We start from the raw sequence: 26,687 nt of genomic DNA on the forward strand, positions 1-26,687 counted from the left end.
TAATCACACTCATTCCCCACTCTATCCTATATCAAACACTCCCTTATGACCAAAGCAAACAAATCAATTAAAGCAATAAACAAAACCATCTGCTACAGAAAACTTAGCTGACAATGTATACGTTATTCTATCTTAGTAGTTCTTTCTGTCCTACTCTTCAGTGTCCTTATTGGTTTTCACCATTATTTAGATACCAGCTTCCTCTTAGCAGGCCTTTCTTGCCCGTCTGCTGCCTCTCCTGGACTTTCTATGCAGTGTGCCAGAAACTCTTCTCCATCTCCCGCATTGCCCAACTGGTTGTTCCTTGTGCACTACATTGCTAATGAAGCTCACTTAGGATTGCTTTCAGTGTGACTATGCAGTTCTGTGGCTGCTCTACTATCCTGATGCCTTGGCACAGATTGCTCTCCTCACTTGTACCTCTTAAAAATTCTAGTTCCCTTCAAGGTTAAGGTTAGATGCCATGTCCTGCATGAAACCTATCCTGACCCTACACACACACACACACACACACACACACACACACACATTACTGCCCACCCCCCAATGACTGCACCCCACCTCCAACAAATTATTGTGTTCTTATGTAGATGAATAGTGGAGGGCTCTGTGGAGCAGATGCTGTTAATCTCCGACTATCTTCTTTAAGTGCACTTTTCATTGGCTGCTGAGCTGAAACTATATATATATATGTATATATATATATATATATATATATATATATATGTATATATATATACACACACACATATATACACACATATATATATTGACATATATACACACATATACACATACATATACACACATGTACACATATACATATATACATATATATACATATATATACATATGTATGTTTCTTGAGTTCAGCAGGACAAAAAGTGGATTAAGGGCTAGAGAATATTCCTTTATTACATATATATTCCTTTATTATATATAATATTATGTTATTATATATAGGAACATATTCCTTTATTATATATGTGTCATATATATTATGTATAGGAATGTATATTCCTTTATTTTATATATATAATGCTATATATATATAAATGTATTTCTTTATATTACATATGTATATATTCATATGTGTATATATGTGTGTATATGTACATATATTTATATGTGTGTGTGTGTGTGTGAATATTCTCTAGCCCTCAAGCTACTTTCTGTACTGATGAACTCAAGAAATGTGGGTCTTTCTCTGAGCTGGGGAGGGGCATTGAGATTCAATCTGACTGGTGAGCAAATGGCAGGTTATGTCTAGGCAAGCCTTCTGATTGTGTCCTCTTTTCTTCTCTTTAGAGTCTTGTAAGATTCTGAAATGCAGTTCCCACTTGGGTTCCTGAGCAGCTCCAGGCTACCTAACCAGGTACAGCAGCAAGCTCTCCAAGAGGGACAGAGTCACCCACAGACAGAGGGAGCCTGCTGGAAAGCAAATATCCCAAAGGGCATGGATCAGGCTGCCCTTGGGAGAGGTGAAATGTAAAGTAACTAAGGAGCAGCCCAATTGCCAATGACATAATGAGGCTCATGTCCTAGTCTTTCAGCTAATTGTCATCATTGTAGAATTCTTCTCTGTTCAACCTCCCCCATCCTGTGTGAGAATTAGAGTACTTGTCCAAACCTGAGTCATGCTTGTACTCTGGGCAGCTTGTAGAAATTTCCAGGGGGCAGCTAGGTGGCACAGTGGATAGAGCACCGGTCCTGGAGTCAGGAGGACCTGAGTTCAAATCTAGCCTCAGACACATAACAGTCACTAGCTGTGTGACTCTGGGCAAGTTGCTTAACCTCATTGCCTAGTCACAAAAAAAAAAAAAATCCTGCCCTCTCTCATTCTTTCTGGGAATTACCCCTTAGCCTACTGTCCCAAATTGGTTTTTCCTTAGAACTTGAGGAACTGGGAACCTAGTCTCCCTAGTCAGGCAACCCTGGAGCAATGAACTCAGGGCAAACCTCAAGGGCAAGCAAAGGCAGGGACTAGGGAAGATCACCAGACCCAGTGGCTTCAGCCTCCCTGTGCCTTGTGGGACCCAATGATAGATTTATTTCATATCTACTTATCTGTGTGTATGTTGATTCCCCTGTGGAATGTGAGCTCCTGGATGAAGAGAACCAGTTTCCTTGTTTACATCCCAGTCTGTGTGGCATAGAGGATACAGAGCTGACCTTGGCCTCTTTAGCACCTGAGTTCAAGTCCTGACTCTAACATATATTGGCTATGGGACCCTGGGAAAATCATTAGCATCCCAGTGTCCCCAGGCAACTCTCTAAATTGAAAAGTATTTGCATCATAAGTATTGGTAAAAGGAGTTTTCTCACAGCTATTCAGAAATCATAGGTCTATAGCTCTTTGTCCCTCCCCCCCCCCAAAAAAAGAAAGTAAATCTGTGGGCCTTAGAAGCGCTTCACAAATAGTATATGCTTGATAAATATTTGTTGAATTGAGTTCTATAAATAATTGTAGGCATTTCCAGGACTGGTTTCAACCTCATCCAATCCTTAACTTCTCCCCAGAGCTCCCAACAATAAAATGGTCTGATGAGAATTTCTTCACCTCTCCCTTCTACTTTTCTTTCTCAGCAATGTTTTCCTACAATTCTGGGTTCATCATCATTGGAGACAGAAGGGTAGGGAGGGGAGCAGGCACAGCCTGGAGACCAGAGCCTCAGCAGCTCTGGGATAATATCACATGACTCTCCGAAAGTGAATTCAAGGGCTTATGAATCAGTTTGAACCAGAAAAGATAAACAAATCTGGAAACCATTAGTCTAGGCCTTGGCATGTGCTGAAAAGGGAGATGTCAAGACAAAACTCAGAAAGGATGATCTATGTATTTATGTAGCTACATTTCGAAATGTCCATGAAGCAGCATGCCTGTCTCTGGTTCCAGTGTTTGTCCCTATGTTGTTTGGGCTGTCAAATATTGATATGCCCCTGGCTTAATTTACTCTCCCAATAAACAAATCAGGAGTGAGTGTGGTCATATTTACTGCAGTTCATGCAACAAAACAAAAACAAAAAGAAAATTTTTATTTAGGGCTTGTTTTAAGATTTGAGTCATTGCCTGTGGTTAATTCACATGAGGGAACTTGACTGCCTTCTTTCTTTGGTGTTATTCCTTGAAAGTAGAGAAGAAGGAACCTCAGAGCCAAACTCTAATAAGAGTTGAGTTTGCCTAAGCTCGGGCCACTGACTGTCACCTCTTGTATCCCAACCAGCACAAACTCATTCCTTAGTTTTGTTCTGCTCAATGAAAATAGAGATATCAGTTGGGTCTCTCTTGAGGGACCCTAGCTCTCCCTAGAATGCAAATATAAGATGCATCAAATTATATCAACCCTAAAGTGGAAAAGCCCCAAAGTAGACAGACGATGAGTTTGTACAAGGTTGGAAAAGTTCAGACCTCCATAATACAAAAGGTAGAGAATTCCTCTGATTCATAGGGTCCTGCTAATGACTCATCTCTGGAGAACTGTGACACTTCTGCTACACTGGCTTGCCTCACCAAGTCTGAGACAAGTAGCCAGAATCTAAACACCAACATCATAGGTGTTCTAGCTCTGTTTCTTAGAGACTAGACTCTGTGCTTTTTGGCGGTCACAGGATTTGAAAATCATAGATTTCAAGCAGGAAGTGATGCTAGTAGCTATCAAGCCCCAGATGACATTAAGATTTGAATCATTTTGGCCTTTCAGGTATATTACCCCAGCTGATACTATTCTTCCACTGGAAAAATTCACATCTTCATGTTTTCTTGAACTTGGCATATATGAAAAAAAATTATTCTAAAGACCATACTAGCCTCAGAGATGGAATTTTCACCACATTACAATATTTAGAGCTTATGGACCTTAGACATTGCCTATTTTAACTTCATTTCACAGATGAGTAAACTGAGGCCCAGAGAATGGAAATGACTTTTGAAGGTAGAGATGCTAGGTTTTCAGCCCATGTCCTCTAACTCCCAATCCAAGCTTCTCTCCTTTCCACCACATGTGAACACAGGGCTACATTTTGCCCATTAAGCACATATGTCCCACTGCAGAAAGAGGAGAAGGACTTTATTCTTCTTAGCTTTGACATATTTGCATTTCTGACTATGCTTTGGAAAGAGAAAACAAGGTAAGTCACATAAAAGATGCTAGGAAGCAATTTCCTCCCTTTAAGACAGCTTTATATTTGAAATTTTCCCAATTGCAGGAGTTCAACCCTAACGCAATGATCAATTGCTCCTCTAGGAACAGTTCCCAATGAAAATTTTTCTGAGAGTACAAGTGTTATATAAATGGAACAAATAAATAAATGGAAAAATTGTGCTTTGAGCCAATAACTCCAGATTAAATAAAAACAAGACCTCATGGACCTGAGGCTGGGCCAGGCCTTCCATCGAAAGAAAAGTACAAACTATATCTTGAAGCAATGTCAGGAAATCACAATCTAATTCAACCTTGAGCTTTTTAGGGGCCAAGTGAGATTAGTTTACTTCCCTTTGGTGCTTTTATCTGGAAAATTAAGAAGTTGGATTTGATGATATGAAAGTACTATGTGAATTTAAGATACTACTCCTATTGCTACTGCTTGAGGTAGCTAGATGGCACAATGGAGAGAGTGCTCAAATCAGGAAGATCTGGGTTCAAATTTGGCTTCAGACACTTACTAGTTGTGTGACCCTGCACAAGTCATTTAACCTCCATCTGCCTTAGCTTCCTCTTCTGTAAAATGGAGATTATAATAGTACTTACTTCTCAGGGTTGTTATGAAAATAAAATGAAATTATATGTAATGAGTTTAAAGTACTCTATAAATGCTAGTTAATAATGTTAGTATTATTATTATTATTTCTATGATCTCTAAAATCTGTTCTTGCTATAAATCCTGTGATCACAAGAGCCAATGGTTCTACTTTGTCACTATAAGGGTAGAGAGGAGGAAATACATGTGTGGACTAGTTGGTAATGGCCAAATTTCCATAAAGCAAATCCTATTTTTCCCAATGAAATCTACAGTAAAACTGTTATTAAGTCTTCTTGAAAAACTACAAAAATAATACTATAATAATAACAATTAAAATCCACATCTGGATAGATTATTATACTTACAAGATGTTTTATATCAACTATCTCATTAAAACACACCAAAAACTTTGGCGAAGGGTATGTCTGTTGATGTCAGTTTCACGGACTTGGTATAGTGACGCAGCGAACAGCCTCAAACTCAATCAGCACCATGGCTAGGGAAAATGTGTAGTTGGTCACAACTATGATGCATTGAAATATTATGGGCATACGGCGGTGGTAGCATGTAGTAGAGAAATAGGAGAAAGAAAATTAGTACCTCTTATGTATGCTTGAATCAACTCAACAACATGTATTAAATATCAAATGCAAAGCATTGGGACTGGTCCTGGAAACAGACAAAAATAAAAATCAATGCCTTTTCTTTAGGAGCTTATATACAACTGTGGCATATAATATGTAGATGTACAAGACAATACAAGATAATTTGAGGAGGGAAAGAAAAACAACCAGGAAAATCAGGAAAGATTATATAGGCTGTGACTCTTGGGCTAAGCCTTTAAGGAAGCTAAGGATTCTCAGATGTGGAATTAAAGAGGAAGTTCATCTAGTCTTGGGGAATGTTCTGTTTAAACTCAGAGGCAGGTGATGGAATTCTTAAATAAGGGAAGAGCAACTAGTCCAGTTGGTCTGGGGTCTCAAGTGCCTAAAATAGAGCAGTGTACAATGTCTGGGAAGTTTGGCTGGTGCCAAATAAAGAGGGTCATTAAACGCCAAGCGATGGCATTTGTGTTTTGTATTAGATACAATGGGGAGCCACTAAAGACTCTTTAGCAATAGAGCAGCATGGTCATATCTATGTCTTGGGAGAATCATTTAGCAACATCTCCTGAATACACTCTTTTCATCCCTTTAATGCTACCATCACCCTGGTGCAGAGCTTCATCACCCCATGTTTGGACTATTGTGATCATCTACTGGATGGTCTTCCTGCCTCAAACCTCTCCAGTCCATCTTCTCCTCAGCTAGAAATTAATCTTCCTAAAGTGCAAATCTGACTATGTCACTACCTACTCAATAAATTCTACTGGCTCTCTATCACCTCCAGAATCAAATATAAAATCACTTGTCTAGCATTCAATTCCCTTGATAACCTGGTGGCTTCCTAGCCGCTTCCTACCTTTCCAGGCTTCTTACACCTTACTGACCTCCATTTACTCCATGACACAGTAACCTCAACCTCCATGACATTCCTCACACAAGACATTCCATCTCTAAACTCCGTGGGGTTTTCACTGATTGTCCCCCTTATTCTCTCCCTCTTTATCTCCACTTCCTAGACTCTCTAGTTTCTTTTAAGATCAGCTAAAATTCTACTTTGTGCAGAAAGTCTTTTCTAATCCCCTTTAATGCTAATCTCTTCCCTTAGAAATTACCTCCCAGTCTTTTCCAGAATATATCTTGTTTGTACACAGTTGTATGTCTGCTCTCTCCCTGTTAGATGGTGAACCCCTTGAGGGCAGGGACATTTTTTGCTTTTCTATGTATCCCCAGGGCTTACCACTATGCCTGGTACTGGTAGACACTTAATAAATGCCTGTGAACTTGACTTGATCTGATTTGACTGTGGTGCTGATGTTGAACTACTGAGCAGAGTTTGAAGTCAGGGAGGCCAATTAGGAGATTATTACAATAGCCCAGGTGAGACTTGATCCAAGGTAGTGTCCATGTGAAAAGAGAGGAGATGGACATGAAGGATGCTGTGGAATTAGAGCGTTTTGAAGTCCTTTGAACAGATTCAGTCGTTCCTGCAGTTATTCAGAGGAAAGGTGTGGCTGTGCTATTTGGGTTCCCCAATTCAAAGTGAAACATAGATGTCAGTTATTGTTATTATGGATATGTGACAAGAATAGATTTTTAAATCAATGTTTTCGAAACTTAGTAAAGGAAGCTATGATCAGCAGACACCAACATGGCTTACTAAGCCTTGTTTGCTCATTTTCCATCATTATATTCGATATGCAGGAAGTCAGAAGACAACATTATACCCATTTTAACATATGAAGAAATAAGGCAACAAACTGTAAATTACTCACTCAGAGTCAGAGAGCCTGTAAATGGCAGAGACATGAAAATTATATCCAAAATGTCTTACTCTGAGTTCACAAGCAGAGGAGAGAATTAATTATCTCATTCCCTTTTCTTCCACGGAAATGAAAGGTGATTTTTCAAAAGGCCTTTGAAGTAAGAGGGCAGGGCACACATGGCCACTCTGGGAATGTATATCACAGGAAATGACTTCAGGATATTTCTTTTGACTGATGCTGTGTTACTATAGGCATACCCACCATAACCTAAAGGTGCTGAAAGAATCAATGTCTTCAGATTCTCCAGAGGACTCCACAGAAAGAGACCTCTGTAATTATATTCAAACTAAGACTGGAGTAATATAGACATGGAACCTAATCACAGAAATATTATGAGGAATCTACATGGCCTTCTTTCATTTCAGAATGTCAATACCCTGCCAAAACTGCTTGCTTGAGAAAGTATAGAATAGTTTAACATCATCAAAGGAAAAGGAAACCATGTTTTACTGGATAATACAATCAGGCAAATGGCACACCTCACACTTCATACCTCACACCTCACATAGAAACTCTTTTCAAGAATGTCTCTGATTAATCTCTCACGCCTTTACAGTACAGTTTACAACCCAGTGAAAGTACAAAGAGGGCTTAATTATATTGATTACAATTTAATCTCAATACCACTAATTGTGGTGAAGGATGGTAAAATATTTTACAAGGTTAAACTATTATCATTTGGTGATGTTTCAACATGACAATCTCACAAGATTGGAATTTTAGTATCGTCCAAAGACCAATGACAAGGTTCAACATGGGCATAGGAAACAGGCCGTAAAACGTTGCAAATGATGGATGAAGTAAAAGGAGTGGTGTAAAGAATTCCATCAGAGGAATGTGTGACTTAAAAACATGGACCAGTCATGTGTCAAGAAAGGGTGACCATCAAAGGAAAGACCTTATACTCCATGGTTATCCATGCAATGTTGAAAGCCTAGAGGAAGGCCCACGGCATGGTGTGGAGAGTACTTGTGTTGGATTTACATGAGGACTTGGAAAAGCATTGCACGGGATAGGCTGCAATCTGCATCATTGGAGGGCATATCTCCATGGATGGGATCACAAATCCATTAAAATGTTCAGTGTCAAAACACTGGTTGCCTGAAAGATAATGGAATGGAATGGAAAGAAGATAAAACTAGAGTTCATAGGATCATAGCTTTAGCTTTGGAAAGGACCTTCAGACATCATCTAATGCTACTCCTTTCTTTTACAGATGAGGAAACTGAGGTCCAAGGTGGGTCAATTGACTTCCCAAAGGTACTTTGGTAAGGTATTGAGTCAGACCTGGATTTGAACCAGACTCCTCTAACTCTAGTTCCTAGGAGATACCTGACTTCTAGTGCTGCCTCAGACATCTACAAGTTGTTTGTTTGTATACAATAGTATACATGCAACCATACTGTAAAAAATTTGTCAGGATCAAATGAGGGAATGAATGCAAAAATGTTTTGTGAAACTTAAAATTCTTCATAAGAGCCAACTGCCATTATTATTCTTTTGACAGGTGAGCATGTTTGACACTTGCTCTCCAGAGTTCCTGTAAACTAAAGAATAAAAGCACCAACAAAACTTAAAACGAAACAGCATAAGATTCTTTGGAGGAAAGGGAAGCAAAAGGTAAACATTACAGTATTACGTAAATAGGAGCTCTGATTGCCTTGCATTCCAATAACCCCATTTCCTCAGCTGTCCACAAAGCAACCTTACATTCATTATTGCATCTCATAGCAACCCCATGGACCATAACTGGATCCCAACTCTCCAGCATTTTTTGGAGCAGCGGCCATTTGGAGTGTTTGACATTATCTAAATGAAGGAAAGACAAGAAAATGAGGAAAGTTGTCCCTTTGTTCAATCCAGCCTGTGGACTAGTGTAGACACACAGTGAGCACAAAAAGGTTGAACAAGTTACGATATGTGATTGTGATGGAATACGTTTGTGCTGTCAGAAATGGTGAAAGGAATATTTTCAGAAAAACCTGCGAAGATGTATAAACTGACGTAAAGTGAGGTGAACAGGATTAGGAGAACACTATACATAGCAACAACAATATTGTAATGATAAACAACTCTGAAAGACTTAGTAACTCTGGTCAATAAGATGACCACCACATTTCTAAAGGACTCATGATAAAATGCTATCTACCTTCAGAGAGAGAGAGAGAGAGAGAGAGAATTGATGCAAATTAAAGCAATTTTTTATTTTGCTTATTTTATTGCTTTTTTTCACAACATGGCCAATGTTGAAATGTTTTACATGACTTCATTTTTGGTCTCATATTTGTTGCCTTCTCAATGGGTTAGGGAGGACTAGGGGAAGGAAAAGAATTTGAAACTGAAAATAATAAATAAAAAAATAAAAATAACTGACATTTTAAAAGAAGATTTCGAAATTACATTTTAGTCTGGTTCTGTCTGCCCATTATTTTCTACCTCTGCGTTAATCACAGCCAGCATAGGAAATAGATGTGTAGCTGTGGCATAGAATATGTAAGGGGAAAAGCATATAAAAAGACTGGAAAAGTACAAGGGGTCCAGGTTGTGAAGGACTTTAAATGCCAAACACAGGAGGAGTTATATTTGGTCCTAAAGGTAATAGGAAGCCACTGGGGACATCGGCCTTCACTGGGAGAAGGAATTTCCTCATCTGGAATTTCCTCATAATAATATCACAAGTCACATCCCCTGATGCCCATTTAACAGATTAATAAAATTATGATAGGATTAAGAGATAGAAGGAACCTTTATGGTCATCTAGGCCTGCCCTCATTTTACAGATGAGAAAACTGATGCCCAGGAAGATTGATTTGCCTAAAATCACTCCTCTGTTATTACTATTATTTATATTAATAATAGTTTACTATTAATTGTTATTAAAAACTAATATTTCATTAGCACTTTAAGGTTTGCAAGGCACTTTACATATATTATCTACTAATTGGATCTTCATCACAAACCTGTGAAGCGGATATTATTATTATCCATATTTTTCAGGAAACTAAGACTGAGAGAGATTAAGTTATTTTAGTTTCCAAGTGAGTTCTCTCTGTCAGTCCCTCGAGAAGGAAAATTAACTTCATTTTATTTCTTATGCACGCATGCAAGGCAAAATCTAGCCTTTTTTTCCTTTTCATATAGAATCAGGGTATGGGAAAGTTTACTGAAAAAATCAATAGGTTTTGGGGACCAAAAATGTTTAGGAACCCATAATGTCTCTAAAATATAGGAATCTGACATTGAAGTCAGGCAAATATAAATCTCTCTTCTCATAAGTACAAGATCATAGCAGCTAGGTGGCACAATGTATAGAGAGCCGGGCCTGGAGACAGGAAGACCTAAGTTCAAATCCAGTCTCAGACACTTTCTAGATATGTAATCCTGGGTAAGTAGCGTTACCCCGGTCTGCCTCAATTTCTTCATCTGTAAAATAGGGATGACAATAATAGTATCTACTTTCCAGGGTTATTATAAGGACGAGATATTAATCATAAAATACCTTGCAAACCTTAAATCACTATATAAGTGCCAGCATTTCTTACTTAATTCTATGAATAACAGAACTAGAATCTTGCTGTTTACTCTGCTCATTCCCAAACCTGGGTTTTGGATGTCTGCTTAAGTAGAGGAGAAAAAGGAAAAGAAAACACTAAACAGACATGAGAGAATGAACTGCTCTCCAAAATGCCCTTCCCACCAAAACCATGACCTCCATGGAACACAGGCAGACCACAGAATCCTGGCAAGATGTACTCCACATACAGTTTTTCCCAATTGAGCCAAAGTGCATAGGAATGAAAAAGGAGGCCTGTCGGCACATGGGGACTACTGATGTGGTCAGACAGTGGAATGTACCAGTGAGCCACATCATAGAGATAAGATTCCTCTGGGAAAGACATTCTCACAAACTTACATGCAGTGGGGGAAATCATAGGACACTGCTCATGGAGAGCTTGGAAAGCAGACCACAGTGAATTCTTTGCTTCTGTGGAACCCCAGGACCTTAATCACCCATGATCAGGCTGAAAGGATTTTATTTTTCTAAACTCTCACTTACATGGCTTGGAATCCCAGCCTTTGGAGATCTCCTGTACCTTAGACTGACTTGAGATGCAGCTCCTTTACCGAGTGTAACTACAGCAAGAGAATTCTCCAGGAATACCAATGCTTTCAAATGTCTTATTGTAATCTTACAAAGACTTGGCTAAAAATAAAATTATCCTTAGCATGATATATCCATCCCTTTATAATAAATGGGGGGTTGCAGGGGCAGGAGGGGGACAGACAATCACCAAAGTCCTTTTCAGTTCTAATACTCTCTGACGTGTCAGAAGAAAAATCCAACATTGAAATCGGCAGATAATGTATGGGTGTCCTCCGGATAATTGAATTTTCTGGTTAGCTGAGAGCTGAGGTTAGCTTCCTTTTCCCCCTTAATTCTTATTGAAAGTTTTTTCTAAAATATATTTGGTTTTCTTTGTCAAAAAAGAGGTTAAACTGGAGAGCAGAGGAGGTTTGAAATAACTGTGATGTAAAAAGGTGGGGATCTATTAAAAATACCTAAAATAGAATATATTCCTGTATTTCCAGGCTTCAGAGAGCACATTGAAGTGCAGATGACTCTTTTGGTGGTAGAGAATCTCCCAGAGCCTCTCTAAGAACATTTCCATTCATCCTTAGGCATGATGCCTTGAGAGAGAGAATGCCTTACAGATAGAATCCTGGAATAGTGTGATCTCACAGTTCATCTTTGGCCACCCTTGCCCCGCTAAGTTGTCTTACCAGCACTTTCTGCTTCCCACTATCCCCAGCTGTTCCTGGCTGCCCGCAGTCATACACAAACCAATATAGATCTCAATTACAACTTTCTGTTCTCCCATGAGCATAAAACCAGGATGCCCCTTAAATACCTGGGAGTAAATCCATTATAGTAGACCGCATAGATGTTACAGAAATTTGCAAGACAGAGAAACAGCAGTAATAGAAGGAGATTATTATGGGCAGAGATGATCTAGGGGTCTTCAGTCTTACAAGAACTCCAACCAGCAAAGTGACCGTAATCCAGTTCTGCCCTTGCAAAATGCTGGAGCAAAGGGTTAGCCCTGGTTAGAGTCCCCAAAACCAATGTGTTGTTGCTGAATTTAGCTGACTTCCTTCACAGGTCAGAAACTTCAGTTGAGAAGTGTGGGCTATATCTGCCATAGTACACCTGTGATTTGGGACAGCTAGGTGGCGCCGGAGTGCATAGAACACTGGGCTTGGAATCAGAAAGACTCATCTTCATGAGTTCAAATCCAGCTTCAGATACTTACTAGCTGTGAGATCCTGGGCAAGTCACTTAACTTCTGTTTGCCCCCCACCAGTTTCTTCAACTAGAAAATGAGGGTTAACCCAAGGTTATTGTAAGGATCAAAGGAGATAATATTTGTAAAGTTCTTGGCACATATACTTGCTTTCTTTCTTCCTTAGGAATTGATGAAATCACCATAGGGTAGAGTGCAGAAAGAGAATAAAAGAAGATCAAAGGCAGAATCTTTAGAATTTGGCTTCTTAAGAGCAGTGACTGTGTTTTGGGGTTGGGGACTTTTGTTTGTATTGTCTTTCTATGCGATCCCACTGCCTCATTATGGCTACTTAAGAAATGGAGAATGAGAAAGCACATTGTCACAAAAGCCAAGGAAGGAGAACTTATTCAGGTGGAAAGGATTATCATGGGGTCAAAAACTTCAGAGAAGTCAAGAATGATGAGGACTGAGAAAAGATTAAGAAAATGAGGATAGTTAAAAGATGATGTATAATGTCAAGAGATCAAAATTTCCATCAAGTGTTGAGGTCAGAAGCCAGTTTACTATGGAAGGAGGAAAGACTGGGAGGTGAGAACAAAAGTAATAGTTAGAGATAATCTTTTATACAGTTTGGCAGTGAAAGGGACACAATCTATAGGACAATGTCTTGAGGGAATATCAGGGTCAAGTCAAGGTTTTTTTTTTTTTAAAGATGGGGAAGAGAGTCTGGCTAGGATTATATATGGCAGTGAAGGAGGAAATGAATAAATGAAGATAGAAAAGGGAAAAAAAGAAAGGGAATATATACTAGGCCAGTTGTTAGGGGAAATGGGAGGGGATAGGATCAAAAACCCAAGATAATAGGGGTTAGCCAGTCCAAAGAGAACGCTTCCCTCTTCTTCAGAGACTGGATCAAAAAAAGAAATCATAAAGAATTTAAAAAGAAAAGGAACAATTATGTGTGGCTTCTATTTCCCTAGTAAAGGTGGAAATCCTAGGTGCTTTGCTCAAAGGAAGAGGAGGTTGTATAAAAGGTCTAAGGGGAAAGGAAAAGATTTTGAATAGTGACTGTGGAGAAGATGAGAGAATGAATCAGAATGAATCATGAAAGGAAGAAAAAAGGGTTGATGTGAAGCAATGAAAATTCAGGTAAGAATCAATAAACGAATTTATAGTGAACCCACTGAGACTATTCCCTGGCCTTTTCCAAGTGTACCCAGGAGTATGAGTGGAAGCAAAGAAGCCTGATAGTGGGAGCAGCCCAGATTTGGAGTGTGGCAAGGGAAGACAGGAAAGCGAGGTGGTGCCATAATGCACAGAGTGCTGGACCTAGAATCAGGAAGACTGATCTTGCTGTATGACCCTGAGCAAGTCACTTCACCCGGTTTGCTTCAGTTTCCTCATCTGTAAAATAGGCTGGAGAAGGAAACAACAAACCTCTCTAGCATCTCTACTAAGAAAACCCCAAATGGGGTCATGGAGATTTGGACACACCTGAAACATCTAAACAACAACAAAGACAAGGCAATTGATAGGACAGAAGGGCCAGAGACTCTAGGATAGCTTCTAGGGGTGCAGTGGATAATGTTGAACTTGAAGCCAGGGAAACCTCAGTTCAAATTCAACCTCAAACACTACCTTTCCCTGCGGTTTTGTGCAAATCACTCACCTCTCTCAGCCTCAGTTTACCCAACCATTAAGTGGGGATAGTAAGAGCACCTCTTCCACAGTATTTACTTGTATAGCACATATGGCTATACAAGTGTTCAGTAGAACAGAAGTTCCCTGAAGGCAGGAACTATTTCAGTTTTGTCTTTGTATACTCAGAGTCTAACATGGTTCCTGGAACTTTGTGTGCAGTTCAAACATGTTTGTTGAACTGAACTGAGTGCATGTGAGGCAGATCTCAGGTTTTTAGTGAACTCATAGTTCATTGAGACAGCAGTATGATATGACAGCTTTAATACAGTGCTCTAAATTTCTATGGAGAGATCTAGAAAATGGAGGTGATACATCCTTTGCTTAGTTCCATCTACTATAGAGTAGTGTCATCAATTCTAGGTACCACAGTTTAGGAGGACATTGACCAGCTGGAGAGTGTCCAGAGCAGGACAACCTGGATACTGATGTGTTGGATCTCAAGACCCTGCCACATGAATATCTGGGCATGTTTGGCCTAGAAAATACTTTGGGGGAGGTAGGAGTGAGGAGTAGGATAGGCTAGCTAGCTTCCAAGTATTCCAAGATGTGAAGTTTGCTTCTAGAGTCCAGAACCAATATAGCAGGGAGAATGTGTAAAAACAGAGGCAGATTTGGGCTGGAAAGAAATCTTTTTAACCAATTGGGGGGCGGGAAGCCAAATGACCTAGAATATCAATGGAAATGATGAAAAGAAGTAGGGATGAAAGGGGAATAGCACTTTCAGACCTCAAGTTAAACCATAAAGCAGCAGTCATCAAAACCATCTGGTATTGGTTAAAGATAGATCAATGGAATAGATCAACTAGACAAGAGAGAATCAGAAATAATAGAACTCAATGACCCAGTGTTTGATAAAATGGAAAACTTGAATTCCCTAGGAAAAAAGTCCTTATTTGATAAAAACTAGTCTGGCAGAAATTAGCCTTAGACCAATATTCTTATGCCCTTTTCCACAGTACATTCTAGTTGGATACACAACCTTAATAGTAAAGATTTTACTACAAAAAAATTCAAAGAGAAATGGATCATATACCACTTGCAGCTATGGATAGGAGTTGTATTCTTAACCAAAAAAGAGATAGAAGCAATTACAAGAGATTAAATACAAAACTTTGATTACTTGAAATTGAAAAGCTTCTGCATTGACAACTTAATGTACTTAGGCTAAGAAGGGAAGCAGCTGAATGAGAAAAAAAATCTATGTATCAAATTTGTCTGTTAAGGGTTTGCCATCCAAGATATATTATATACACACATACACACATACACACACACATATATGCCCCTGCATATGTGTAGTATGTGAGTATAACTAATAGTAGTAGATAAATGGTCAAAGGATATGAACAAACGTTTCTTGAATTTCAGAGTATTCACGACCACATGAGAGTGCTCTAAATCACTAACGATAAGAGAAATGCAAATCAAAACACCCCTGAGGTTTTACCTTATACCCTGAAAATTGGTAATAAATAAATATATAAAATAACAATAAATGTAAACAATGTTGCAGTGGTTGTGGATGGATAAGCACACTAATACATTGTGGGTGGAGCTGTGGAATGGTATTACTATTTCAGAAAGCAACTTGGAATCACACAAATAAAGTAACTAAAATGTTCATACCCTCTGACCCAGAGAATCCGCTACTGGGTTTATACCCCAAGGAAGCCATAAATAAGAAGAAAGTCCCCATAAACCCCAAAATATTCATTGTGATTGCTAAAAATTGGAAATTAAGTAGTTGCCCACCAAATGGGGAATGGTTAAATAAACTTAGGTACATGAATATAATAGAATATTGCTGTGCTATAAGAAACAATGTTTGCAATGAATACAAGAAGCATGGAAAGATCTATAAGATCTGATGCTTCATGAAGTAAGCAGAACCAAGAAAACAATCTACAGAGTAACTACAACATTGTAATGGAAAGAACAATGACACCAAACATCGAAAGGAAATATAACAAAATTGTGAGGATCCAGCAGGACTTGAATGAAGAGATATGAGAAGCCATCTCAGCCCACCAGGAACTGTACAGGTTTTACAGGTCGCACATATTCTCAGATTTTTTTTCAATATGTTGATCACTAATGCTGATTGTTTTTCTTTCTCTGAAAATATTATTTGTTATATGAGATGGCTGTCATGGAGGGAAAGGGGAAATGCCTGGGATAACTATGATGATGTAAGAACTGAAAATATCAAGAAAAACTATTTGAACTATATAACCTCTGAAACCCCTTTTGACTGAGCTTTGGAGATAGCCCAGGTTGAGAGAGGAACTAAATAGAGTGAATGCTATGCCCCAAAGTTTGTCCCAGGAAATGAGTGAGACTTTGTGGGCTTCTGTAAGAGGCTTTTGAGGGACAGCCTTGGTTCTGCAGTCAGGAATTAGCTCTTGAGTTTATAGAGAGATTGCTGGGAAAAGATATTGCTGAGACTCAGCAGAGGTTTAGCACTTTGGATCATCCAATCTCCATTTAAATACCTCACAACCTTCTCAGGCAGCCCATCTCATCACTGGATAGCCCTAATTTCTAGGAAATTGTTGAGAGAAAATATTGAATAGAAAATGTTGAGTGATAATAATACTAATGATACTAATATAATAATAATAATATAAAACTGTAGTAGCTAGCATCTATTTAGCACTTTAATCTTGGCAAAGTATCTTATACATGCCATCTCATTTAATCCACATGACAGCCCTGTGGATTAGATTAATTTTACTGATATACAAACTGAGGCTGAGAAGTTAAACAACTTCTCCAAGGTCATAAAGCTAGCAAGCAAGGTAGAATTTGAAATCAGGTTTGACTCTTAAGTTTGCCACTCTGTTCCCTGCCCCACCTAGCTTCCTCAAGTGTATATTACACAGCACATCCTAATGTGAAGTTAATGAACTTTCTTAAATCCCTATGTGGGAAAAGAATGTGTCTAGCAACATAGAATGGGGACCTAGATCTATGTGGGAATAAATGATACTACTACCAGAAAGAAAACTGAATCCCCAAAGACTGCAAAGGACTGATTGAAAAGTTGAAGGACTGAGAGGCCCAGAGGTTATCACCAATTATCACTGCTCCTGGTTGAAGGTAAGGTGCCTTTGGAGAGAACCTGGAACATGGAAAGTTAACCACAGGCTAAGATGGCATCTGAGATCAGGACTTGGCTTTCTGGACCATGATATGACGTGATCTTTGCCAAAACTAGATGTCAAGGAAAAATATTTTTGCCTGGAGACTGGTAGATCAAATTAAAAAAAAAAAACAACTTTGAACTAAAAGGGATAGGAGGATGAAAAAAAGAACTCAGATAGTGCTGTCAAATAGACTTCAATGGGAAAAGGACAGTAGGACAGGTGCTGGGTATTACATAGAAGACAATGATGGGGAAGAGAGGAATATGTCATATTCATGGTCTCAGATGTTCTATGCACCAGTCATGACACATTGAGGGTTGTGCTGGACAAAAAAGGAGGCACAGATTGACTTGTGGGAAGGTTAATGGTTATGGAATGTAAAGTAACAGTTAGGAAAGTGTCAATGAAGACATTTAGCATAAAAAGGCAGAACAGATGAAGGAGGGGCCATGAGAAAAAACTCTTGGCTTCTGAGATATTGGATTGTTTCCCTCAGATTTCAGAATATAGAATGGGACAATTTCTTCCAGCCCTGCTAGGGAATTTGTCAAATAGTTTCTGAGAATGTTGATCATTTTTCCCAGTTCCTTTTCTTCTACAATTAAATACTTTTACTAATTCTATCCAATTATCCACCTAGGCTTTGGTTAGCAAAGTAATAACAAAGAACCTACCTCCATATTGACTTAAGTGATGGCCTCTTTGATGTTTGGCCATCGTAACTATCCAGCATTCAGGATTTTGGTTTTGCTTTTTGTTTTGTTTTCCTTTTTTTCTTTTTATTTACATTTCCTTCAACAACACACGTGTCGTTTTCATGGTTCTTCTTACTCTACTTTGGAGCAGTCCACATGTGCCATCCTTTACTTCTCAGTATCCTTCATGGTCAACCACCATTTGTTTATCCATCCCCCATCTGATGGGTATCTACTTTGTTCTTTTGCTACTACAAAGTGCTGCTATAAATACATAATGCACAGGCACAGCTAGGTGATACAGTGGATAGAGCACCAGCCCTGGAGTCAGGAGGACCTGAGTTCAAATCTGGCCTCAGATACATAACACTCACTAGATGTGTGACCCTGGGCGAGTCACTTAGCCCCATCACCTAACCAAAAAAAACAACAACAACAACAACAACAAATGTGTAATGCAGAGTGTATTATTTCCTATCTCCGATATCCTTAAGAGCTATGCCTAGCATTACAATCTATGAATCAAAGATCATGGTCATTTTAGTCATTTTTTTAGCTTAATTCCAAATTGCTTTGCAGAATGGTTGGACCAATTCATCACTCCACCAACATTGCCTATTCTAATCTTTTGTTATTGTTACAAATTTCTAAGTATGAGGTGAAGCTTCAGCATTGTTTTCCTCTTAGTAATCTCTAGGGGCAAATTTTCATATTGTTGTTAATAACTCATAGATGTATTGAACACTATTTGTTGATATCCTTTAATAAACTTTCTGTTGGGAAATGGCTCTTGGTCTCATATACTGCTGTTAGTTCCCTATATATCTGGGGCTTCAGGCCTTTATCAGATGTATTTCATGCAAATATTTTTCCCAATTACAGTTTCTAGGAGAGACATCCTAATAGTTTTCAAATATTTGAAGATTTCACATGTGGAAAAGAGATTAGCAATATTCTACTCAGGAAAAAGAGGATTTAACTCGAGGTGAGGCAGGACAAAGTGCAGTTAGAGGTGTCCAGAAATGGAATGGGCTGCCTCAGGATATAGTAGGAGGAGTAATGAAAATCATAATAATAACAATTAGCATTTATGTAATGTCTTAAAGTTTATAAAGTTGTATTTCATTTTATCCTCACAACAAACCTGGGAGCTGCTATTATTATCCCCATTTTATAGATGAGGAAACTGAGGCAGACAGAGGCTAAGTGACTTGTCTGGGGTAACATAGCTAGTGAGTATCTGGGGCTGGATTTGAATTCAGGTCTTCCTGACTTCAAATTTAGCACTGTATTCACTGTCTCTCTAGCGGTAATGAGGGTTTAAATGGAACATGGATGATTTGTTCTTTAGGGAAGTTGTAGATAGGACTTGTGATTTATGTAGAGACTACCTAAAGACTAGCCCTATATGGTCCCTTTTAGCTTTAAGGGTTTATGACTCTAAATGACTTGCCCCAAATCAAGGAAAGTCATTGATTTGGAAGGGCCTCTGGAAACCATCTAGGCCAACCTCCACCTGAAGAGGAATCCCCTTTATGACATCCCCAACATCCAGCCATTTACCTTAAGATCTACAATGAGGATGAAACTGAGGCAGCCCAGCTTGAATGGCTCAAATTCAGGGGTATTTTTCACCCTTTGCTAACTAGAAATATGCCTCTCTTCTACATCTAACTATTGCTACTCAATCCACCCATGGCTTTGAGATATAGATCGACAGACAGACAGACAGACAGACGTAGATATAGATATACACACAAATATATATGTACATATAGATATATAGATAAAAGATTTTATAGAATGAAACCTCCTTGAGGGCAAGGATGTTTTCATTTTTCTCTCTGTATCCCCAATGTGTAGTACAGTACCAGACATTTACTATGTACAATTGATGAACAACATGTTGGATGAAAGTAAGAATTTTAAGGGAAGAGACTAGTTTGTGTTTATTTATAGGTAGAGGCTAAGGCAATGTCTTGTATGTAGCAGGCATTTAATACTTACTAAATTTATTGAAAGCAAATATAGCCTATTTGACAAAGTTGCAGATGACAGAGCTTGAAAGTATAGCTACATATTATAAGACAGAGTTAGGTACCAAATATCTTACTCAGGATAGAACAATTGACCAAATACATTAAGATGAAATTTAACACACGTGAATGTAAAACCTCACACTTAGGTTCAAGAACTGTTAAATAGCACAGGGAACAGAACAGAGCTTTGGAGCACTGCACTGGAAAACTTCTTCCAAGCTGACATTGAACCATTGAGTCTGTTGATTCTGATTCCACTCATTGCATTGTACGATGGACTAGCCCACGTCTCTCCAACTTTTCCATAAGAATAAAATCTAATACAATATACACAGCATTCATCTGATGATTTGATAGCCTTGACTGAAGAGAGATATTAGCCTGGCATGCCATGGTCTCAATGGAACCATTTGGACCCTTTGTGATAAACGCTCCTTCTGTATCTAACCCTGTTTCTATCAGCTCTTCCTTTTCCACATATTCATTTATCACTTTTTTACTTCTGGAATTTTCCCAGGAAGCAAAGGAAAGATCAACATATTACAGTTTTCAGAATCAATAATAGTGGCTAGCATCCACATAGCACTTTACAAACGTTGTATCATTTTATTCTCACAACGACCTTAGGAGATAGGTATTATCATCATCCCCATTCTACACATGAGGAATTTGAGATTGAGAAAAAATAAGTGCTGTTCCCAAAATCACACAGCTAATAAGTGTCTGATACTGGATTTGAATTTGAACTCAGGTCTTCCTGACTCAAGTTTCAACACCCTCCACTGTGTCACCTAGATCAGGGGTGGGGAATTGCTGATCTAGGTGATGGTCCTCTTCCTTTTCTTGAAAATCAGGGAAGTAACGACCTTCTCTAATCCTGAGGTACTTCCTTTGTCCTCCATGATCATTAAGAAACCACTAGCATGCTAACTAATTAAGCTACTAACCACTAAGCTAAGCAATCACATCTGCCAATTTAACCTTCAGTATCTGAAGGTATAGTTCCTTTGAGTCTCTTTTTTTTTTTGGTTTTGTTTAGGATTTTATTTTCCCCAATTATGTGTAAAAACAATTTTTCAAATTCATTTTTAAAACTTTGAGTTCCAAATTCTCTCCCTTCCTCCCTCCTCACCCCTTATTAAGAAGGCAAGTAATTTGATATAGGTTATACATGTGTAGTTATGTAAAACATTTCCATGTTGGTCATGTTGTGAAAGAAAACATAGACAAAAAAACCTCAAGAAAAATAAAGTTTTTTTTAAAAAGTATATTTTGATGTGTGTTCAGATGTTGTCAGTTCTTTCTCTGGGAATGGACAGCATTTTTCCTCATAAGTCCTTCAGAGTTGTCTTGGATCATTGTATTGCTGAGAAGAGCTAATCACTCACAGCAGATCATCTTAACATTATTGCTGTTACTTTGTACACAGTACATGTCACTTTGTATCAGCTTCTGTAAGCCTTTCCAGGTTTTTCTGAGAGCTTCCTGCTGATCATTTCTTATAGCACAATAACATTCCATCACAATCACATACCATAATTTGTTGAGCCATTCCCCAGTTGATGGGCATCCCCTCAATTTCCAATTCTTTGCCACAAGAAAAGAGCTGCTATAAATATATTTTTTTGTAAATACAGGTCCTTTTCCTTTTTGTTTGTGTGTGTGTGTTTTTGTCTCTTTTTGGATACAGACCTAGTAGTGGTATTGCTAGGTCAAATTGTATGCATGGTTTTATATTCCTTTGGTAATAGTTCCAAATTGCTCTACAGAATGGTTGAATTAGGCCACAACTCCACCAACAGTGCCTTAATGTCTCAATTTTTCCCACATCCCCTCCAATATTTATCATTTTCCTTTTCTGTCCTATTAGCCAATCTAATACATATTATCTAATACCTCAGAATTATTTTGATTTTCATTTCTCCAATCAATAGTGGGTTAGAGCATTTTTTTTCATATGTCTATAGACAGTTTTGATTACATCATCTGAAAATGGTTCAAATCTTTTGATCGCTTATCAATTGGGGGATGGCTCTTATTTTTACAAATTTGACTCAGTTCTCTATATGTTTGAGAAATAAGACCTTTATCGGAGAAACTTGCTTTTAATTTTTTTCACAATTACAATTGCTAACTGCACTTCTCTTCATCTTATCCCCCCATTTATTCTATTCTCCTTTCTCCTTTCAGTCCTTAAAAGTGTTTTGCTTCTGACTACAGCCTTGCCCAATCTGCTCTCCCTTCTATCACCCCTCCTTCTCTTGTCCCCTTCCCTCCTACTTTCCTGTAGGGTAAGACAGATTTCTATACCCAATTGAATGTGTAGGTTATTTCCTCTTTGAGTCAATTCTGATGAGAGTAGGGTTCACTCACTCTTCCTCATATCCCCCTCTTCCCCTCCACTGTAAAAACTTTTTCTTGCCTCTTTTATGTGAGATAATTTAATCCATTATACCTGTCCTTTTCCCTTTCTCCCAGTGAATTCCTCTCAGCCCTTAATTTTATTTTTAAGATCTCATCCCTTCTTTATTCAACTCACACCTGTGCCATCTGTCTATATATACTCCTTCTAACTGCTCTAATAATGAGAAAGTTCTTATGAGCTACAAATATCATCTTTCCATGTAGGAATCTAAACAGTTTAACCTTATTATGCTTCTCTTGAGTCTTGTATTTGAAAGTCAAATTTTCTATTCAACTCTAGTCTTTTAATCAAGAGTGCTTGAAAGTCCTCTGTTTCATTGACTATCCATTTTTTCCTATGAAGGATTATACTCAGTTTTGCTGTAATACTAGTTCCTTTGCCCTAGAATATCATATTCTAAGCCCTCCAACCCTTTATTGTAAAAACTTCTAAATTTTGTGTTATCCTGACCGTGGCGTCATGATATTTGAATTGTTTCTTTCTGGCTGCTTGCAACATTTTCTCCTCAGCTTGGGAGCTCTGGAATTTGGCTATACTATTTCTGGGAGTTTTCATTTTGGGATCTCTTTCAGGTGATGATCAGTGGATTATTTCAATTTCTATTTTGCCATCTGACTCTAGAATATCAGGATACTTTTCCTTGATAATTTCTTGAAAGACGATGTCTAAGCTCTTTTTTTATCATGACTTTCAAGTAGTCCAATAATTTTCAAATTATCTCTCCTGGATCTATTTCCCAAGTCAGTTATTTTTCCAATGAGATTTCACATCATCTTCTATTTTTTCATTCTTTTGGTTTAATTTTATTGTTTCTTGATTTCTCGTAAAATCATTAGCTTTCATTTGCCCAATTCTAATTTTTAAGGAATTATTTTCTTCAGTGAGCCTTTGAACCTCTTTTTCTGTTTGGCCAGTTCTACTTTAAAAAGTTGTTGTTGTTGTTTTTCCTTCAGTGAATTTTTGTGCCTCTTTTCCATTTGGCCAGTTCTATTTTTTAAGGCATTCTTCTCCTTGTTGCCTTTTTGGACATCTTTTACCAATTGGCCTAGTCTGTTTATTTCTAGTGTTATTTTCTTCAGTATTTTTGTTTCTCTTTTACCAAGCTATTAACTCTTTTTTTATGAGTTTCTTGCATCACTCTCAATTCTCTTCCCAATTTTTCTTCTACCTCTCATACTTGATTTTCAAAATCCTTTTTGAGCCCTTCCATGGCCTGAGACTAATTTATATCTTTCTTGGAGGCTTTGGATGTAGGAGCTTTGACTTTGTTATGTTCTTGTGAGTATGTGTTTTCATCTTCTTTGTCAACATAGTAACTTTCTATGGTCAGAATTTTTTTCTGTTATTTGCTCATTTTCCAGTCTATTTCTTGATGTTTAACTCTTTATTCAAGTGGACTTCTGCTTCCAGGGTGAAGGGCACTCTATCCCAAGTTTCAGGGGTTTTGTGCAGCTGTTTTCAGAGGTATTTCTAGGGACCTGTCAGTTTTCATTTCTTCCAAAATGATATGCTTTAAGAAGAGATGTGTTTACTACTCTTCCGGCCTTTGCTTGGGTCTGTGAGTGACCACAAGTACTCTTTTCAACCCTGGAACTGTGAGCAGGGTCCTTGCTCCCCTGCAGCTGCAAGCTCTGGTGTGCTAATGCTCCTCCTCACCCTGGGACTACCACCTAGGACTGTGACCTGGATCTGAGTACAGGCAAAGCAATTGAGTTCGGGCCATAGTACCAACAAAGAAACCACTGTAATCTCCTTCTGACCAGTTGTTCAACCACCTTACCAGCTGTGAGCTAAAAGCTCTGGAAGCAGCTGCTGCCACTGATGATCAGTAGCTCCCAAGGTGTGCTTCTGGTTTACTGGGGTCTGTTCTATGCTAGTGTGGCCTGTGCTGGACTGTGCTCCACTCTCACCCAGATGCAACAGATCTTTCCTGCAGACCTTCTACGTTGTCTTTGGCTGGAAAATTATTTCACCGTGTCTTTTGGTAGGTTCTGCACTCCAGGAATTGTTTTATGGCATTATTTAAAGGTGTTCAGAGGCATTTGGGGGAGACTCAGGTGAGTTGCTTCCTTTTCTCCACCTTCTTGGCCCCACCTCCTCCCCCTTTGAGTCTTAAAGACATTAAGGGCAGCTGGGTTATTCTCTTGCTACCTCCTTATTTATCTTAGGTATCAACTCCCCATTAGCCATTTTTGTCCGGTGGTAGCAAATGAAAGATTGTTCATCCTTAATCCTTGCTGAAAAAACTTAGAAAACTAAAGAATGAGCAGCCTATTCTTAGCTCGTTCTCAGCTGTGACTATTCCGTCCCCCTCAGTGCCATTCTCGGGCGCTTCTTCTTCCTGACATGTCTTAGAACAAATGAACACATGCATCATCCCTGACTTTCCTTCTCAGCCTCAGCTCATCCTGAGCCTTAGCACTTCTGAATCTACTTTGGACAATGCTATGCCACACTCATATTGATTCCCAGTGACCCACCACTGCTTCCATCTTCTGTATATATCTTTTTTTTTTAACCTAAGCTGTTTCTTGAGTTCTCTGCTCATTCCCACTGACCTCTCCAGGTAACTCTAGCTTTTCCTTCTCTTCAGGATTATTCTACTTTGTGCGTTTGGAATTGTATTCTTAAGAATTTCCTTTCCCTTCCAGGCTGAATTCAATTATGGAAGTTTAGTCCATGGCCTTCCTCTGAACTCTTTGAAATTTGCTCTCTGAAAATCTAGGCTGCTTGTCAAATTATGCCCAGTTTTGCTCCTCTCTATCATAAACTCAAGGAGGAATTGAATCCTTCCCCCTACAGTCCCTATCATACACACCAGACTCCACCACTATCACCACCACTGCCAAGCAACCAATTATTCTCTATTGCTGTCAATCAGATCCAGAATAGAATTCTCCCTTGTTACTTCATATACCTTTGGAAAGATGAAATTATTGTTAAGGTAAGTCAAGGAGTTATTAGTTATTCTTTTGAAAGAGAGAGAGAGACCTCCAGTAGAAAACTGATAATAGAAGTCTTCCATTGCTCCTGTCATCTGTTTCCTGAACCCTTCATCTATTTCCTCTTTCTGTCCTGGGATCTGTAGTATACCCCAATTACCAAAAAATTCATAATCATCATCATCATCATCATCATCATCATCATCATCATCATCATCATCATCTGTTTCTCCCTGCATTGATCTTCACTCAAATGTTCTCTACCATACTTTCCCCATTTGATGGATTTCCTCACATTCTTTCCTTATATCCCTTCTACCTTTCTTGCTTTTTTTGTTCAGGTATACCTACATAGAAACATATTCCAGGCATAGATTTCCTCCCATCAGATCTCAGTGAAATCTCCAAAGTCGAATTTGCTTCAGTGAGGTAGGACCATTCTTCTTATTTCTTTCCCAAACATTGGGCAAGAAGGAAGGAAGAAGGAGGAAGAAGGAATCTTTTCATTACATAGGTTTTAAGAAATATTTGATGGGGATAGATAGGCTTGAGCAGATTGTTTTCTATGGTTGACTGAGAGATATAAGAACTGGCTGCACCTTTTTTATGATTTTTTTATTGATTTTAAATTGATTGTTAAAATAAATTTGATTCAATAGAATGAAAATGGGCTTAAAGCAGGGCTCTTAACCTGGGGTGCATTAACTTGGCTTTTTAAAAAATATTTTGATAACTGCCTTTCTATATATTTGATTTTCTTTGTAATCCTCTGAATTTTATTTTATTCATTTAACAACACCTTTTTTTTTCTGTAAGGGGCTCCATAGGCTTCACCAGATTGAGTGCCAAAGCAGGTCCATGACCCAAAAAGGTTCTGAAGCCATGATTTAAAGGCTCAATGAAACTGGCTCCCACAGAGGCATCAAAATCCTCTATCACTATGGAGAAAACCTTGTCAAAAGATCTGCTGCTTACTGACAGCTGTCATGTCAAAGAGATGTATTGTCATTATCAAAACTCACCAGTGTTAGCCAGCAAGAGATGGGAGGAAGAGCTCTGGAGTTGGAGGCTGAGGATGAAGGCATGGTTCTTGACTCTTCTACTGACTAGATCTGTGACCTAGCACAAGACATTTAACTTCTGTGGGCCTCAGTTTCCTCATCTGTAAAATGGGATGGCTAGAATAAGTCTCTCGGTTTCTTTTCAAATCCAAAACTATGATACTTAGTCCTTTGTAAAGTGCAAACAGAAGGTTCAATCAATAAACAAGAATTTATTAAGCACCT

This window comes from Vombatus ursinus, unplaced genomic scaffold (assembly GCF_900497805.2).
Source record: "Vombatus ursinus unplaced genomic scaffold, bare-nosed wombat genome assembly UNPS02009824.1, whole genome shotgun sequence".
Taxonomy (NCBI): Eukaryota; Metazoa; Chordata; class Mammalia; order Diprotodontia; family Vombatidae; genus Vombatus; species Vombatus ursinus.